This window comes from Poecilia reticulata, linkage group LG20 (genome assembly GCF_000633615.1).
Source record: "Poecilia reticulata strain Guanapo linkage group LG20, Guppy_female_1.0+MT, whole genome shotgun sequence".
NCBI classification, from domain to species: Eukaryota; Metazoa; Chordata; class Actinopteri; order Cyprinodontiformes; family Poeciliidae; genus Poecilia; species Poecilia reticulata.
In genome coordinates, this window is record NC_024350.1 from 11594245 (window position 1) to 11614357 (window position 20113).

Sequence of the window (20113 nt, forward strand, 5' to 3'; positions counted from 1 at the left end):
GTGTGTGTGTGCTGTGTGTGTGTGTGCGTGTGTGTGTAGATGTGTGAGTGTGTGTGTGTATGTGTGTATTTGTGGCTTGACCTCAATTGTGACCGAGTTCACAAAGGGATGAAAAAAAGGTGCCTAAAAATACATTTAATTCACAATCAGACTGAGCTGAGAATGACAAGTCCTTTTAGGACGCCCTACAGTGAGATGTGAGATTATGAAACATACACACACACACACACACACCATATTGTGTTAAATGTTCATGCGCATGGATGTATGATGGCGTAAAGCATAATCTGTGGTAGAAATACCCCCGAAAAAAAACAAAAGAAAAAAAAAATGTCACAGCTCTAATAGAAAATAAGTGTCTGGCCTAAAAACAAATCCAGACACAACAAATGTAAAGAATAAAATACAATAAAATGAAATAATGATAAAATAATGAAATAAATACTAATATAAATCTTAAATATCCCCACGAATTTGTTGTGCAAATTTTGCACATTTTCCAGTGTAATTAAAGAAGACAGTCAATCCTAAAACATACATGTGTATTCTAGATCATGCAAATACTTGACAGGTGAGCATGATGTAACTGCTTAAAAGTCCTGCAATGTTTATGCATCACTCGTATTTGAAAACCAGCACTGGGGCACTTCGCTCAAGCCCCACTGACTCAGAGATTCCAAGATGGCGGCACACCTGTGATGGAGGTGGATTGTCCTGATTATGTATGGAGATCACCTCAAGGCCTCTGCTAACCATCAACAACAGGCAAACCTTTGGTTGGCGGTTCAGCGCCGGTCAAAGGCTTGTCATTTTAACACTGCCGACTGCCCCCCCTACCCCCCCTCCGTCAGTATGAAAGGATAAACCCTTCCTCTCTCTATATATCCCTTTCTTTTTTCTCTCCATCGTGAGCACACACGCACAGACACAAACACACACACACACACACACACACGCACTCGCACTTCCTTTTTCTTCCCCTCCAATACCTTCTCTCTCTCTTTCTCTCTCTGTGTCTCTCACATCAGAAGCGCTGAAATGCACCCCAGGGCCAAATCGCACAGAACAACCCCTCTGAGCCAGAGAAAAAAGCTGGAATCCGTTTGCCCTGATATTTCACCAGCACCAGCCAGGAGCGAGGGGAGAGGGAAAAGACAGAGGGAGAGGAAAGGAGAAAAGAGAAGAGTGAGAGAGAGGGAGAGAGAGAGAGTGACGATGTGTGTGTGTGTGTGTGTGTGGGGGGGGGGGTGTAGAGACTGGGGCAGAGAAAAAGGGATAGATGGGAAAAACGGCAGACCAGGGCTGCATTTGGTGGGGGTGTGAGTGCCATGCTGTAGGCTGTGGGACAGTCGGGACAGTGCAAGGTGTTGCTACTGCTAGGTGTGGTTTGGTTTACAGAGAGGGAAGAGCATGCATAGTGATAATGGTGGAGGTAAAAAAAAAAAGAAAAAAAAAAAAGGGGGGAGAGATGGAAGGATTGGTCATGCGCAAGGTAAGAGTGAGGCTTTGTTTGATTGTATATCGTGGTGTGGTGATGGGAGGAGGGAGGGGGGTAAGGTGAGGATTGGAAGGAGGGGGCTGAAGCTGTCGTCTGTGGGGTTATTATTATTGCAGGCAATCTTTCTGTGCGAGTGTATTTGTGTGTGTGTGTGTGTGTGTGTTTGTGTATGTGTGTGTTTGTGTATGTGTCTAGTGGTGGCGAGATGAGAAGATACGAGATTCAACTGTGGGGCTATTATTTATTTATTTATTTATTTTTTCCTTCGCATGTCATGTCGCAAAAATAAGAAAACGTACGTGGTCATACATGCCGAGTCATCTCTCGTGTTGTGAAATTCTCATTTGCATATTTAACGAGAGGAAAAAACCCCCAAAAACAAACAAACAAAAAAAAAAAAAAACAAGTTCCAGAGCTGATTGGTGTGCTTAGGCCTCCTGGATCTGATCTGAGGGCTGCACTCAAAGTACAATAGCGACATCCAGGATGCAAAACTGGGCCCTGCTGATTAACATCTCCTCCCACTATGCCAGCAGTTATAAGCGAGAGGAACAGAATATCTTGGAAAAACAAGAACAGAGAAGAAAAAAAAAGAAGACACAGAATAGAAACCAACAACACAAAATGGAGGAAAGGATGATGTATATATATTTTTTAACTTTTCAACAGTTTATTGGGAGTGCAGTTAATGGGCCTTTCTTTCATCCTTTCCTTTTTTTCTTTTTTTTTTTAATCGGGCACAGGCATCAATCAGGAAGTGTCAGGCGGCCGTTGAATCTGGGCTGTGGTCCTCTTCACAGATGACTGATTAGCAAGCCAAAATCACCAGATCCATCTTCCGACGGTCACTTTTATTACAGTCATTTTTAAAGTGACAGCAACCTGCCTTGTCTCACAACACTGGCCACCGCATATATATTCTCATCTTCTCTCCCCCTCGTTCCATCCCTCACTGCATCCGTCTTCCTCTCGCGATCTGTCGCCGAGCATTTGGTCAGCTACCATTTTGTTGTTTCTCTTTCTTTTAACTACTTTTATCTGACTTTTTCTTTTCTTTTTTTTTTGCATGTCTGCAGTTCCCTACACTCTCACCCTCTGTTGCCAGAGCACTTCTCTCTCCCCCCCTCTCCCTCTTCTACTGGGACATGTTAAGGGAAAGCAGGGTCAGGGAGGTGTGGAGAATATGAAAAAAAAAAAAAGTGAGACCCCCACCTCTTCCATTGTCTGATGGGTGTGTTCCGAATCCTTATTCTGCTTGCTCTCCTGGGTAGGCGAGAAATTCGTTTTGCACAGAGTTCGGCTCATGATGGAATAGGAAACCTCCGTTCCCATGCACAAAATGAATGTAAATGAAACAGTTTCGGCGAGGAGTACAATGGTCACAGCTGCATTTTACATGGCTGCATTCTGAGACACAGACAGGGTGACATTAAAAGTTTGAGGCCAGGGAGTGTTAAAATGTGCTCTTGGAGGCCAGCATGTAATAATACGTTGCCTGGAACAGCTTTCCGGGAGATAGTCTGGGAGAAAGATTTTGTTTCGGAGCTTGTCAGTCAGCTTTCTCATCTTTTCCCGGTTCAGTTTGCTTTCAAGCTGCATTCAAGATAAATCACTGCATCAAATAATCATTGTGGACTCATTGGAAATGGCAGCTGAGTTAAGGTTTACCCAATGGTTGGAATATATACATTTGTGTGTGTGCGCGTGCATGTGTGTGTGAAAGCAAGCAAGTAAGCATGTATGGGGGCCAAACTCGAAAGAGCACTCTTCTGTCTTGGCAGAAGTTATGATAATCACAGCTGACACGAGTATGAAAAAAAAAAGAAAAAATCAGCCGGAGTAACATGTGTCTGAGATTATATTTACAACTTTCTGAGCAAAGAGGGACCTGCAACACACACACATGCGCACGCAAACACACACACACAAAAAAAAAGTGGGTCAGGTAAAACAAGGGAACGTATTTCTGAGACAGCCTGCCATTTGCAATGTCCTTAAAAAACAACTGATTGAACAGCTTGTCGAAACATTAAGGCTCAAATATGAAAGCTTTGGAGTCGTCTTAAAAACAAAGAAGGATTATTCTATTAAACAAATGTGTCCTTTGTTGTTTTTTTTTATTCCCTCCTGCCAGCTTAAACACTAAAAGCTTTTAATATTGAAACCTAGATAAGCTATTAACCTACTTTCTTTTTTCTGTCTTTTAAACCTCATTCTTTGACTTCCTTTGTCAGTTAAAAAAAAATGCTGAAGGAAAGAATATATATAAGATTTTTTTTTCAGGCTGTGATATGTGTTACAAGACAACCCCGGTCACATTTTACAGTGAAGCACCTGAACATCAGAGTGACTCAGACGGCTGTAAAATATGTGTCCTGCTAAACTCAATTTGGACTGAGCCTTTAGATGCATGTGTGTGTTGAAGGGACAGATAAAAAGACGTATGCACACAGGAAATCATTCTAATGGCACTAGCAGCTGTGGCTTACTAAGTGAACACATATGACTGCAGATATATGAGGCCAGTCCTTCCTAAAGCTTTGGATTCAGAGTTTTTTTTTTCTTCCCAAAACATTAAAAGTAAAGCTTGATCCTAAACTTTGTCTTCCAACCTTAAATCACGTCTCCGTTGAAAAGCATCAAAACGGAAACAAAACTTTGGCAGGAATATCTTCCTCTTCCTTCAGCCTGCTCTCACGCAGACACATTGTAATCTGTCTAGAGGGCAGCGGAAAACTCAAGAGGTCTGAGTGAATTTGTCCCAAATATCCTACGGTAAAAGATTGCCGCTGTATTTTACTCTACAAACGTTTGATGACAAGCTGTAACTAGCGTGAAATTCCCCCATAGATTAAATGTCCTAGGAGTTGTACTCCCATTCGGAAAACACACATATCTGTGAGCCAGCACATACACACACACACGCACGCACACACACACGCAAACACGCGCGCAAGCTCACACACGCATGTGCGCACACACAACTTGCAAACCTCAGTTGCCAAAATACCTCTGAGCAGAGGGAAGTCACAGAGACACAGATTCTGAGGCACAGAAAGCATGGACGTACAGTAGACTCGGGCAAAGACAAAGTCGCATGCAAATGCTGTGACATGAACAGACATGCACAATGCGCTGTGGAGTCTGGACAGTATATAAATACATGCATGTCTGCATAGAAAAATACAGAGTTACTCACAGGCGCTGAGACTGGAGACACACTGGGGGGCAAATCATAGCAGGAGACTTGCAGCGTGTTTGCCTGATTACCAGTCAAGCAAATAGCAGATAGAGCATGCTCACACTGCCACCTCCATCCTCCTACACAGATATGCACATACACCTGTTTCATTGTTGCTTAGTCTGTGTACTGATTATTGGAATCATAAGAACTTGTATATTTTTTTTCTCCTTTTTTTCCAACCGTTTTCAAACCGTTTCTTTTCTTTTTTTTAAATTTTCTTCATTATTTCTGGATTTGTCTCGACAAAAGTTAGACCCGTTTTGGAAAACAAAGAAGGTCAGTCTAGAATTCAAAGATCCCAAATTTGTTTCTTAATATCAAGTTAATTATATAAAAATACCCGCACAAAAAAACCCCAAAAACAACATTGTGGGCGAGTATTACACAGAGAAGTGTGTTAGTGCTCTTGATGATTCTCTGATAGGAACTGTTTTCCATTTCTTAATGTCCTGTCCTACAAACTTTTCTGTATGTATAAATGCTCTGGATGGATGGCTTAAACTGCTGAGTGTGAGTCTCATGAAGAGCAAAGGCATACGCAGGCTAATTTCCAGTAGATACATGAGGTTGTATTGAGGTATCGAAAAAGAATGTAATAACTATAAACTCTAAATGCAGCTACCCTAAAATTTTAAAGCACATCTTCACAAAAGCAGAAGAAAAACCCCTTTCTGTTAAGATGTGGAATTGTCTTCATGTTTTTGTTGTCTTTAAGCTTTAATGGATGATGTTCATCAAAAACCTCATATACCTTCACATCATGAAAACATGGTGCTATAAAGTCTATTTAGTATAAAGTGATAATGGGATGCCAGAAAATTTTCCTACCTGTCTCGGAAAACGTAAAAATCTTTCTTGGCATTACAGCAATCAAACCATTTTTTTTTTTTTTTTCATTTCATCGCAGACCAGCTTTTTGCATGTTTCCCCAACCACCCTGCTCCAAATTAATAATAATGTCTACATATGTAGAATTGAATCTCTATACAAATACAGCTGCTCTGTAAAAGACTCACAGGTGTGTTTTGTCAGTGTTAGGTTGTATTTTTTTCCCCAAATTCTGAACATAACATGAAGCACAGTTCAACCTACAAAAAAAAAAAAAAAAAATTGAAACAACGAAAAGGCATAGCACTACTGCAAGTCTACCTAGGAACGATTGGCCATCTAAACTGGCAGGTTAGACGATATCAGCTGAAAGTCCCACAGCAACTGGGTGGAAAAATGTGCTGACAACTATAAGAGACACAAACTGATATTGGTCAGACATGAGGAACATGTTCTTGTCACTTGAGAGCAAAGCAAACATTTCTGGACTGAGTGCAGAAACTGATGTTCACTGGAAACATTGCACATCACTGTGAACACACACTGTCCCAAATGAAAACTTTGGCAACTGAGGACAGAGAGACAATATTTAAATTTTATTTTTTCAGCCAGATTTGTACAGAAATTCTTCATTCTATGTTTCCATGTTTTTTTTCATAAAAAAAGCTATGTGTTTTGCAAAGCAGGCACTGAATAAATGCACAGAGTGTGTTCTGAAGATGCAAGCATGTCCCACAAACAGATAGTTTTCTAAGAATTCCTGCCAAACTTATAGGCAAACACTTATTTCAGTCATATTTACTCTTGAAAAAAGACTTTCTTATTACAAAACATGCTGATCAGACCTATATGACACACGTTGCACAGTTTGAATATTTTAAAACCTGTAAATATAGCGCATAAGCTAGGATTTAGTCTTGAGCATATGCAAATTGAGAAACTATGCATTCTGTACATCACAACAAATATATTAAACGTCTGTTTCACTGTCCGCCCCTCTGTGACAATTTTATGCCCGCAATATGCACAAACACCTGGTTCTCATGCAAAACCCACTGCTGTTCTCATAGAGCATGAGGAGGTCAGACAGAGGTAAACCTAAATAAAGTCTCTAACAAGCCTGATTTACAAGCCCTAGTTAAAGGTACTGATTCAGTTGTTAAAAAAAACACACGCAACATTCTTCTTAGTGAAGAGAAAGTTCCAGTTTACAGCATATTATGTTCATATCATCCCACAGCATCTGTTTCCCCTAGCACAGTTATTTGCCACATTTATAATGGACTTATGACCTTTCTGAAGAGCGAGGGGGGGCACCGAGAAAATCCTTGAACATCTTAATTCGATTCGTTTTAAACAACAGAGGCCAATTTTGGGAGAAGAGGTGGAGGGCCGTGCACATAACATTTTACAGAGCGAGTGGGTGCCAGCAAAATGTTTCCCTGCTTTTTATTTTCACTTCATACTCGTGAGTGAAAGGTTCTTTTGTTGTCTACGGACTGATTGACTTTAATGAGAAACATGCCATTGTGCCAAATGTTAGTTTAACAAACTGAACTTTGTGCCCCCACCTTTTTTTTTTTTCCCCCCTCCTTGTTTTCATATTGGATTCAAAGAGGCGACACAGCCGTACATGCAAGACAACTAAACAAAGCGGACGCGCACGCGCACACCACAACCACTCAAACCTACTCAAACGAGATGCCTTAATCCCTTATTCTTTACACTGCGTACTGCGTTCGGGGCTGTAAAGAGAAATCAAAAAGCGTGACTATGACAGAAAAGCATGCAAGGCAATATTTGGGGAGGAGGAAGCGATGGAAATGGAGGGACGGGAGAACAGGACAAAAGAACTAACTATGCAATAGCATTTAACTTGAGACTCTCGCAGCTTTAAACACGCTTGAGTTAAAAGGCAGCATGCTTTTGAGCTTGAATGTGTGCGTGTGTGGGTGTGTGTGTGTGTGTGTGTGTGGTATCGACAAATACGGCTCTTGATCTGTGAAGAGGAGGTGATGGTGTCTTAAGAGTTGGCCGTGTACAAATTGTGTAGATTTAGCCACTGGAAACAATCACGTAGCATGTGTGTGGATGGAACTACTGAAAGCAATTCCTCAGAATAACCGGTGAGTTGGACTACCTGCTGGCATGAGCTAAGCTGTAGATCAATAAAAGCGTGCGCGCACGTCTGTATATGTGAGAGGGCTTGTCGTATGTTTATTTGTGTGTGTTTGTGTAGGCAGGTAGCTGTGGGTGCGTGCGTGTTTGTGTGTGTGTGCATGTGTGTGTGTTCATGTGTGTGTGTGTGTGTGTGTGTGCGTTGAGGCATCATACAGTTACTGGAACACTTGCTATATTTGGCTCCCTCAATGCAACATCAGGTTTTATGAAAGCAATCCATCTGAATCGGTGCAATAAATTCCCATCAGCCGACAATTTCTTAAGTGAAACTAACAAGTGTTTCTAAATTCTTGACAAAATTACATCTGAGCTAGAACAGATTAGATGTTAGAAACAACATTTAGGTCAATAATACAGTTTAGACGTCACGTCGGATCAATACGCGCACAAACACACGGCAGATGCAGACCCTCGCGAGCGCTCGCGCACACAGATTCAGTTGCCATGGCGGCCGTATGCTTTTTGCATGTTTCTGTCACACCAACGATGTCTGTGCGTGTGCGTGTGTGTGTGTGTGTCATGCTGAAGGGCACCGTGACCTAAACTTCCAGCAGCTTTCCTCGAGGGTGACACTTCCATTACACTCCAACAACACAGACAGGCGGCGTCCAAACCCAGCACAGAGTTGGACACCCTCTGACACCATTTCTGCCACTCATCTGCATACTACCACTGATGCTACATCACCAAGAGTTCTTTCCTAAAGGATCTTGACATGTGTTTGTATTTAAATGGCATAATTTTAGCAGGTGTCACAGGTGAAATGTTCATGAAACATGCAGAAGGTCCTGGAAACTGTCAACCTATTGGCCCTCGCCTTATGCTGGTTGCTGCCAAGCATAGCCGGCGGCAAATAAAATGCACAGTCATGTGATAGTATGGAATATATTATTGAGGATTAGGCTGTGATAAAATAAGACAGCTGAGTGACTGGTGCTGGAGAAGCCTTGCTGCATAAGGTCAGGCTCCGGTCCATCTGTAGTGGTGAGTAAAATCTGATATCTTCTTGGTCTTATTACCGGAAATGTCAGAATGGATCAAGTTGGAGCAAAGGGGGGAGAGACTGGGCCAAAAAATTTTATATACAGAAGTGACTTACAGCTATAGATGAATTAAAGTTCATTTCTATGAAAAGTAACGGAAAAGAAAAGTCGAGTCCCCGTGCCTTGTAAAAAGTACAAAGAGCACTTCAACTTTTCCATATTTTTCAACATTGCAACCATAATTTTAAACAAGTTACTTTTATGTGACTGACCAATACCAGGTAAAACATACTTGCAAAGTGGAGGGAAATGGTCTCATTTTCAAGAGTTATTACAACTAAAAATCTATAAAGTGTGGCCTGCATGTATATTCAACCTACATGAGTTATTACTTTGTAAAAACCACCTTTCACTGCAATCTCAGTTTCAAGTCTTAGGAGGTCTCCAGTATGACTCTAGCAGCTTTGTGTACATGAAGACTATGTTTAGCATATTTTTTGTGCACATCAACTTAAACGCCATAAAATCAGTCAGACACATTCAAAACAGAGCAAATGAACTCAAATCTCGCCACTGATTCTTAATTGGATTTAGATCTGGACTTTAGACCAGATTTTCTACCATTCCCTTGCAACTCCAGCAGTATCCAGCAGTATGTTTAGTTGTCCTGCTCTATATCTAGGGTAAACAGCACTTATCAGTTTTTTTTTCTTGTGGGATTTTCCTGTGTTTGGCTTCATTGATCTTCACGTTAACCTTGACCAGTCTGCATTTGACAGGTGATTGAACACATCCCCAGAGCATCATGCAGCCATCTCCCTGTTTCACCATGGAGATGGTGTGTTCTGGGTGATGTGTAGTGTTAGTTTTGCGCCCCACGCAGCATGGGCCTGCTGATCACCGTACACTATTTCTGATTTTCTGAGTTCACTACACGCCATCTGGAAAACTGAAGTGAGGCCTCCTGTGGCTGTCTTTCAATAATTGTTTTTTTTTTTTTTTACAAGAAGGGTAACTTTGTGAATTGCACAGCTAATAAAGGAAACAAAATGAATTGTATATATTTGTCAATTCTGAAAAATGTCTGAAATGGCATTGCTTAAAGTATAGGCTGTTGCAGGACAGACAACATACTGGTGAAAAAAATATGTTTTTAAAAATACGGAAAAAAAGTAGATAAAGTTAGGCTTTTATTCCACTTCCTGTCGAAGACGCAGACAAAGTGTATTAAAAACAGACAGTGATTAATGTTGATTCCTTAAGCAAAGGTACATCAATCTATTTCCTTCAAACGACAGTGTTATCTAAAGAGACACTTTTTAATCATCCTGTATTGGTCTGTCTACAGCAACACGCTGTGGGTAATCGTGTGCAGCAGGGCAAAAAGACAGAAGTGCTAAAAATAGTGTAAGAACGTTAATAAAACATTATTACAAATACATTGATAAACAGTTTGGTGGAAATAAAGACAGCAATAGGACATCATCAGCTCTCTGTTTCAGAGAGGTTCTGACGGGCGGCTTCATGACTTTGCACTTTGAAAGATTTGCCGCGTGGAAGAAATTATATCAAAAATTGGACTGGCTTGTTTTTTAGTCACAGCAATAAAATAACTCAAGCATCCCCTGCCCGATTAGTTGTTAGCATCCCGGCGAGCGTGTTACCATGCAAAGCAACAAAGAAAAAAAACAAAAAAACGGCCATGTATTGGGGCCTGACACTGAACATAATCACAGCCTGCAAACAAGGGCAGAGAGATTTGAAGCTCTTTTTGATGCCAGCTGCAGCTCGGAGTCAGTAATGAGGATGTTGATTTTGTTTTGATTATAGAATTCTTGGCCTGTTTGTTGCTATATCTCGGCTGTGTCCGTCCCCCCTGTTGAGGTAACATGGACACCAACTGCCTACATGTGAATTAAAATTAGTCACTATCCAATTAGTCACTCTACTCACACTTGGGGCTGAAAAATGGTCCCTCCAATGAGCGATCAAACTCAGACGTTTGATAATGGGAGCCTTGATAATAGGACCTCCGCCTAAGACAACTCGAAGAGGTGGCTTGGTAATAAAGACAACAATGGACACTACGCCGAGCCAGCAACCGCATAAAAATAATCAAGCATGCATTTACTTTTGATGCAAGGTGATGTAAATACCTGGGAAAATAGTGCACAGCTTGAATGTGTTTTGACTTTCATCCACAATTCCCTGTCATCCCCACTTGGAGAGAAATTGCATGTGATGTGCAGCCAGCGTCGCATGATCGTTCTCTCTCCCCCCTCTCCCCTCATTTCCATGTACAAACTCAAAGGAAGTGTCTCTGGTCTCTCTTACATACTGCAAATTTCAAGATGCACTCAAAAAAAGCAGCAGAAACAACTTGTACGTCTTCAAACCCTCTTAGCAAAAAATGCTAAAATCTGAGCACTCCCATTATACATAATTTAAGGGAATCTATATTCATCGAAGTGCGGGGCGTGTTGTGCTCAATGGAGTAAAACGCCCCTGTGTGGCTAATGGAATGGCCTGAGTTGTGTGATTGAGTGAAATGTGCTGGAAAGATTGGGAGGAATTTTAGTGCAGATAAATAAAGAGGAGATTCTGCCTTTTACTGGGCGTCAGCATTAATGCAGCATCTCCCCAGGTGATCAACACATTCAAATGGAGAGTTGGCGAGATGGAGAGAGGAAGTGATGGGGGAGACAAAGAGAGGAAGAATGGGGACGGAAGATTAGAAAGTACAGAGAGAATAAAAGTGAGAGGACACTTTAAGAAATGGCCTGCTTCAATCGACTCCACATGCACAACGGCTATAGTATGGCATCTCATATATCATCATGATGTTACCATTGGAGGGTTCAAAGAAAGGAAGAGAGAGAAAAAAAAGAGGGAGAATGGGTCTTTGCAAATTCAAAGTCAAAAAATAACCAAGGGACATTATGAGGCCTTAGCAGATGACTGGAAAAGGCCTGGACTGCCATGTGCATTTCTACTTTTCCCCTCTCTTTTTTTTTTACCATCTATAATTTGACATCAAATGTGAGCAAGCAGCTCTTTCTTTTCACCTCCCACTTTCAACATCCATTATGTTTGGAAAGATGCAAAGTGAATATTTCAATTGGACTGCAGTGGTCAGTTAGCAGTGCTTTGATCCCCACTCTGCTCTTTGAGGGGCTCCATTGTTCCTGATTTGCTGCCTTGATTTGCCTGCCTGAGGATAATGGCAAGGAGTCACAGCCTGTCCTGCTTCCATCAGACCATGTGTCATTATCATGGGTTTAGTATTTGGCATTCTGGGACTTTTATGTATATCCCAAAGAAGCTCCATCCTCACCTTATTTTTTTTTAAAGAATTACCAAACATCTGATATGATTCTGATGGCACATGTGTTCACTTATTTATCTTTTTTTTTTTTTTTTTTTTTGCAGAAGTTGGTGTCATGCCAAGAACAGAGCTGTTAAGTCCCACAAATCTTCAATATGATAAAGGTCGGGGCTTTGGAAGGCTTTTCCAGAAGCTTAATGTAAGCACGATGTGCTTTTGAAATTGTTGCCCCATCAAAGTTTCAACCATCAGGCCAGAGATTTGAGGTAAACAATTCAGAGTTGTTCTGCCTTGTTATTCCATCAATCTTCTGTAATCTACCAGTACATCTGATGGAGAAAACGACCCAAAGTAAGATGTAGTCACTATCTTGCGTTAACGATGGTACGTTATTCGCCTTAACTTCAAACATACGTCTTGCCCCAGGGGCCAAATAGCTCAATCTTTTTCTCCATTGTACACCCAACCTTTTATTTTTTCAGGTGACATTTGATATGTCTGTTTGGGTAGCTGGCTGCAAACCTTAGTAGAGCTTGAAGATATGCCTATTGTTTTTATTGTGTGATTGTTACTTGGACTTCATGCTCTGCTCATTTCGATGCTAAACCCATGACTGTGGACGGCGAAAGCAAACACTTCGGTTCCAGTTTATGGCCGATTTGCGCCTTGGTGATTCCCGGGTTGTTCCACTCAACGTAATAGCTTAAAAGGATGACAATTTGGGTCTTCTTCTTGAACGTCCCAAAATGGAGACGCATTTGAATATTCTGTATGGATCCTCAACTAACTTGCGAACCAAGTTATTATTTTTATTTTTTTTTTTTATTCATGCCTCTGATGGATGGATGTAAACTTCTGACAGGAACCAAATAAAGACCTGAGACCGTTAGTGTTCACAAATGATAACTCAGTCAGTTGCTCAGCATGTCTCACATCCAGTCTTTGTGTATGAATCGCAATGAAATCCAGCTCTGGAACATCAAAGCCAGTTGTTGCTAACAAAGCTCCATTTAAGTATTGCTCATCATTTCAGCCCTCCGTCTCATCAGCAGAAGACAGGCACAACAAATTGGTTCAGAGGTGATTGAGAGCATAGATCAGTTTCTTCTTCATCTTTTTAAATGTCCAACATAACCTTTGGAAGTAAAGCACAATGACATGCATGTTTTCTGAATGCCTCTCAGATTCTTTAATAGAAGGCATCTATTTAACTCAGCATGGTGTGTTTAGTCAAGTCAAGCATGTCATCAAAAAGACACTCTTATTTGGTCAATGAAAGAGCATAATTTTATTTCCAATGATCAAAGCGGCTAGGTCTTTTATCTATGGCACACTGGATGTAATGGCTGCCTCAATAGCGGTAGCGAGCGCTATTATTTTACTAATAGCAAAGGCTTGATCTTAGACTGTGGTTCTTGATCTATATTCATTATCACAACAACCTGAAACATATAGTAATCTCATATTATATATATATATAGCTTTGATATCTCTGCATAATAATGTGATATCACAGTGATATCACTGCATCATTTTGACTATTGTTTTTCATTTTTATTTGTTCCTTTTTTAGATTTTCTTTCTATAATTTATCATATTATTGAACGTAATTAGCCTCATTAAAGAGATTGTTGACTAGAGTATTTCACCTAACAGTTGAAGTGTTTTGTTAAATTCTTCTCTAAGCTGCATGTGTTGATTCTGTATATGATGTAGTTCTTGCTGTTTGGGAACCCCAGTGCACAATTTCACTCTGTGTCATCCATTCCTCTGTAATCCCACTTTTCACATGGCAGAATTCATAGAACAATGCCTGGCACAGACTGACAGATATATTTGGCTTTTAATATTCTGATAGTCAGGTGGTGCCCTTATGATAAAAAATGGCAAAGTTTATTAATAACTACCTTGGGCACTTATTAGTTATTCATTATCAGACCAACATATAAATGACTACCTTCCATATTCACATGTAGTGTAGTTTCCTTCTAGTATGAGTTACCTTGCAGTAGTAAAATATGTGTCTGTAATATAGGACAGTTACACAAAGCAATGGCAATTTATTTGCTTATGTATTTTGGCGTTTTTTTTTATTTTTTTTAACTTAAAATAAGGTTTTCTAACAAACTCTTCCACAGTGCTTGTGGAAGATTCTCATTCGGCTGCATACACCGAGTACCTCTGCAATTTGCCCTGGAGGTGATCATTGAGCTGCCTCCCGTTTATTTACACGTTTGATTGTCTGGCGGAGATTTTAAAAACAACAGCTACCCAGATCTCGTCTCGTTCCGTCTCTCCTGCGACTAACCTTAAGATAACTTTAGTGCAGCGCATTTAAAGAGAGAATGCGGAGAACATTTGCTCAAGTGTCTGGTCTCCTCCCAGATACAAATGAACAATTTGTTTTCCATTTCTTTCCAAACCTTCATCTCAGCCTTTCTGCTTTGAAGTAGGGGTGAAATGGGAGGAGAAGCGCAGAGGAGGGGGGGGGGGGATGGGGCTGCAGATTGAACGATACTGTGTTCGTCTTCAAAGAGTCCCAGCTTGCTTACAAATGCACTGGCAAGTACAACACCTTCAAGGTGAAATTGATCAATCTAGTGGTGAGCTCTTTCATGGCAATAATAAGCAGAATTTGTAGAAAGGATGCATGGATTTTTTTTTTAGATGCAAATATTGTCAAACACCACCAGGCAAAGACTAAATTGAACTGTGCCAAGTAGATAAGAACATATTGGGAACGCACGGGGTACATAATTAGATTCATGAACTGTATCCACCTGGGCCTGGCATGGCCTAATCATAGCTGATACAGTGTTTTATGCTTACATTTAAAACATCTACCGTTGCCCTTTGATCATCCCCAAAGTTGGCTATCTGCACTGAAATTGGCATTTCTGGAATGGCCACAACACGCTTCTTTTGCATATCAAACGCATGATCTGATTGTAGTGGTTGAGACAGAAACTTTCTCCAGGCAAAGACAGAGAGCAAAAAACAAACAAGCCAGGAGGGAAGAAGGCAGAAAGACAAAGAGAGAAGAGAGGAAGCTCATCAGTTGTCCCTCTGCCAGATGACATCCTTTGTAGCCCCTCTGTCATTTCTTTCTCATCTACTGGGATGGACAGAATCGTCTTTTTCTCTCTCCTGCTCTTTGGGCTGACTGCTTCACTGAAGTCCCTTGAGACACCTTTTTCCCCGTCTCTCGCTTCTCTTGCTTTCAGTGGGCTGCTATTTTCCTGAAACTTTATGAATTAGTCACAAACCTTTTTCTTCCCTCCCCCTGTCTATCCCCCCTTTTTCACCACTTCTTTTACTTTCTCATCTCACAGTCTGGACACACATTCAACACCTGCCTCACAAACCCACTGTCCATCTTTGCCCATCAGCCTGTCTGCTACTACCCTGCTGCCCTCCCTTTTATTTTTACCTTACTTTTCTCAAATCTTGCCAAGCAACAAACGTCTTTGGGACCGTCGTCTTTCCAGTGTTTTCTTTAGATTGTTCTCGCCATGGTCCTTTCTTTTTCCACAGTGCACACATGTAAATAAAGACAATAAGAAAAACAGAAAGATCGATTTCACAGACAAAACCAAAAAAAAAAGTTTTTGCTCTCACAATCATAAATGAAATGCAGCTGTAGATTGAATGGCCTCACAACTCCCCCGCCGTCTACGCTCCACCTTCCTCCCGCTACCTTTGAGATTGGGCCGACACAGGGGGTGGTGTGTATGCGCGTATGTGTGTCCAACTCCTTTGTGACCGCTTTCCTGAACCCGAACCCTCCCTGCACTCGGGGAAATGGTGGACTGTGGCAACGACAGGGCAGTTTTACAGTGCACCGGGCTGAATGTTAAACTTATATTTAATGTATGACATTTCACACAAATCATCCCGCCACAGACATGACCCTGGGGTATTCCGCAGATTGCTTTTTCAGTGCCTCAGCAACTGTGGAATTATTCGTCCCAGTGAGAAAGGGAGAAAGAGGCGAGGAGAGGGAGGCGGAGGGGGGCAGCCTTTGAGTTTGGCGAAATGATCGCCCTCTCGCTGCTCTGGCCATCCTAGACTGGAAGCTCTCCCTCACTTTTTCTCTGTGATATCATGATCGCAGGGCCATGCCAAATTGAAAACATCTTGGGAGTCTGGAGGCTGTATGAAATAACCATATATTATGTGTAGTATAACACCCGATTGGACAGCTAAACAATTTTGGTGTTTTGCAGACTCAAAAGATTCCTTGTGCCCCTCTCTACCCTACACCCACTCATTTGAATGTGAAAAATCTTCACAGCGGCGTATGGAAATTATCTCTGATTTGTAAATTGGAGTGGAATTTATACCTGATACCCCCTAACAGAATGTTGTCCGACATGGATAAGTAAAAAAAATAAAAAAATAGGAACCCCTCCACCCTCCTGCACATGTGTGTGTATAAAGAAAAAAATGTTGCCCTTTTTTTCCAGACTTGCTCTGCAAGGCACTTTTCTAACATGTTATGAAAAGAGTGTAAACAACAAAAAGGATCTGTGGAATTTTTTGTAAAAACTTACCCCGATGTCATCTTAATTAAATGTAAACCCTTTTCTTTCCTTATTCTTTCTTTTTTTTAACACTATCATTTTAAAAAAAGCAGCTTGCAAGTGCTTTAAAATTGAACCTTTTCTTGCATGCTTGTTGGCTCAACCTTGTAAAACAATATATATGTTATAACAGATGTGACAGCTGGGTCATCCATTTTATTTGAGGGAACATTTTTCAGCATTTAAGGTTAGATAGGAGAGGCACAGTGTCCACTACATCAGCGTCACTCTCTGTTTTCAAGGTTAGATGGAGGGTACAAGCATCAGAGCACCGCTACCTGTAACATTGGAAATAGCTCACATTACTGCTCACACTTAACACTTTCCATGCAGCCACCCACTGAAAAGTATTTACCCCCTTTGGAGGATAACTAAATCCAATACACTCTTATGAATTTGAATTGACCCTGTTTGTAAAAACAGTCCTTCTGTGTCCAATATAATATCTGCTGATCTATGAATGCTTCCTAGATTTGTCAGAGAACATTAATAAAGAAGAAGCATCGTTACGATCAAGGAACACAGCAGACAGGTCAGGGTTAAAGTTAAAAAAAAATAAATAAATTGGAGTGGAAGAGTATGGTGAACCTTCAAAAGTAAAAAGATATGACCATCCAGTTAAATTAAAAGAATAGACAAAAGAGAGCCAAGAGGAAAGCTGTGGATGAGCTGCAGAGATCCACAGACGACTATCAGAAGAGGGTCAAGTTATGTTGAAAGAAAGGCAAAAGAATCCCAGACTGCAGTTTGCTGCAATAAGAAGCTCTGGTTGGTTAAGAGATCAAAATTAAAGTAAACTCTAAACACACCATTCAGAATGAGATTTAACATGTAGCCAGAACTATAATGGAGTTGTTTAATCAATCATTTGAATGGCCCAGTTAAAGTCTAGATCTAAGTCTATTGAGGCAAGGCTTTCTATGTTTTCTATGCAGTCTGACTAGGTGTGAGCGATTGCAAAGAGAACTGGACAAAAATGTCAGTTCCTAGACATGCAAAGCTGGTATAAACATACCCCCAGAAGACTTGCAGAAAAAAAGTCATGGCCTCAGGGAGGTGGTACACATACCTACACTGTTCGGAAATAGTTTAAAAAAACCAAACAAAACAAAAAAAAAAAGAAAACATGCCGTCCTTTTTCCTTCCACTTAACAATTATTTACTGCTTTCTCTAGGTCTAAACAACAGAATTCCTTAAAGAAAAACAAAAATACATTCAAGTTAACAGTTCTAACTTTCCAAAATGTGAGAACAGTTTAGGGGATGTGAATACTTTTGCAAGACTGTCCATTGCAAATTGGTGTGAAAAGAACTTGCTTAAGAAGATTAAAAATGTTTGCGTCATGTTCAATTACGGAGAATTATTTGCTAGAGTTGTGATTAATAGCAATCTAAACATTAGAGGAAGATGAGAAAAACACCATCAGTTTACTGAAAGGTCCATCTAAATAGCACACAAACACCTAAAGAAATGCCTAATAGTCATGGCCTAAAAATGTTAAGAAACAATTCCCAACTGCAATGGCCTATTTTGCCTTCAAGCTTAGTTTAAGGGTAAAATTTATATGTGCGTGTATGAATGCGTGCGTGTGTGTTTTGGATGCACTACTTATGATGAACAACTGAGATAAAGAGGATCTGAATTTCAGTATTGTGTCTAATTATGAAGGATCATTTGATACAACTAACAATTTCAGCATTGTAAACATTACGGAAAGATAAAAAAAAAAAAAAGAATATCATAAAATGTGCAGAGTCCCCCTGCACCACACTCTACATGCACACATGCACACACAAACACTGTAAGTCACAACCACAGTCAACAGCATAATTATCAGTTTCCCCACAGGGCGTTAGGAAACCTGTTCCTAATTGGAACCCAGTTGGGACTTTACATGGATTAAAATACATGAGGCTTCTGCAACAGGAAAACACACACACACACACACGCACACGCACACACACACACACACACACACAGACACACACACACACACACACAAATATATATATATATATATATATATAAAAAAAACACATCATCCCCTTGAGTTCCATGTTTTCCTCCAAATTTTTATTTACGCTAAGTCTTGCATGATCCCCATTGTCTCGCTACACACGGGTCGAGCACAACAATTGGAGTCTCCAAAGCACAATTACGGCACTATTTTCCCCTTGTTGTGTATTCTGTTTTTCCTTATTTTTGTTCCATTTCCCTGACTTAAGCTGTTGTCTAATGGACAGCACCATGACAGAGGGGAGTTTGGTATCAGATTGAAGCCGGTTGCCCTTTTTGCCAATTTGCGAGCAGCCTCCTCTGTACTTGTAAGATGGCCAATTAGCTGACCGTCTGACAGAGGCTCTCTGACTGTGGCTATTAAAACACACACTCAGAGGCACATACACATGCAGAGAAAGTGTGGAGACACACCTACACACACATGTGCACGCGTTAGGGCGTACGCACATGCTCACACACGAGCACACTCACACACAGGGCTCAGCCCTGTCTCAGACTGTCCATCTTAATCTGCTACCTTAACTTATTTTTTATTTTTTTATTTTTGATAAGACGTGGGCCTGGACCTCACCCCTCACCTTCTTTTCACCATTTGGAGGACACACACACACACACACACGCGCGCGCACGGACACACGTGACTCCTTCATTTTTCTCACCATGAAAGGCTGTGCTCCTTGACCTCTTTCAACCCCTTCCCATCTTCACCTGTTCTCCTTCCAGCTTCCTCTTCTTCACCTCCCCGCAAACATTTTCCTCTCCATTTTTCCTCTCCATTTAATCTCCCTCTTCTTGCGCCTTCACCTTCATTTCCCTTACCTTCCGTCTCCACCGGAGCATCTCTCCCCTCCTCTCATCCTCTCAAACCATCTTCATCCATAAACAACCATCCTCTCCATCTGACTCCCTGCCATTAGTCCGACTCCTTTCATCTTCTCTCGCCCGCTTTTTACTTAAACTCATCTTTACCGCATCTATTTGGAGTATTGGTCTGTGTCAGAAATACTTTTTCACTTTCCCGCAGTCCTCGGCTGTATTTTTCACCCCTTGTCCACCTGCTGTTGGAGGCATTAGCTGTTTGAAAGGAGTGTTCAGCTCAGTTGACGAGCTATGGAGTCGTCTGTTCGGCATTGAATCAGGCGCCAAAACCACGACCTACGACAAAAACCCCTCAAACTACACACAATAAAATAAAAATATATTATTATTATTTACTTAACTGTATTGTGAGTACTAAAATAAATTGAAATATAGCAGGTCATACTCATCCACAATAGGCTACTGACTTGTGGAATCCCAACCTCTCTACCTCCCTTGCCTCCCCTGTTCAGCCCAGCCCCTCTTGGTCCTGTTGTCCATCTGAACGGTTTGTTCAAAGTCTTGGCTCCAGTTCCACCTCCCCTCTCCCACCGTTGTCAGGTTCAAGGGATCTCCTACCAACACACGTGGTG

At 41.1% G+C, this 20113-nt stretch overlaps 1 long non-coding RNA gene across 3 annotated transcripts in view; it reads left to right on the forward strand.

Moving 5' to 3' along the window:
* Positions 1–1066: 1066 nt before the first annotated feature.
* LOC103456523 (uncharacterized) overlaps positions 1067–20113 on the forward strand; it is a 33314-nt gene continuing 14267 nt past the window's right edge. The window contains exons 1-2 of one of the 3 annotated variants that reach the window (XR_001776033.1): positions 1067–1492; positions 12164–12325. This is a non-coding gene — a long non-coding RNA (uncharacterized LOC103456523). The remainder of the gene's footprint in view (positions 1493–12163; positions 12326–20113) is intronic. The other 2 variants (XR_532270.2, XR_532269.2) reach the window with 2 other exon arrangements.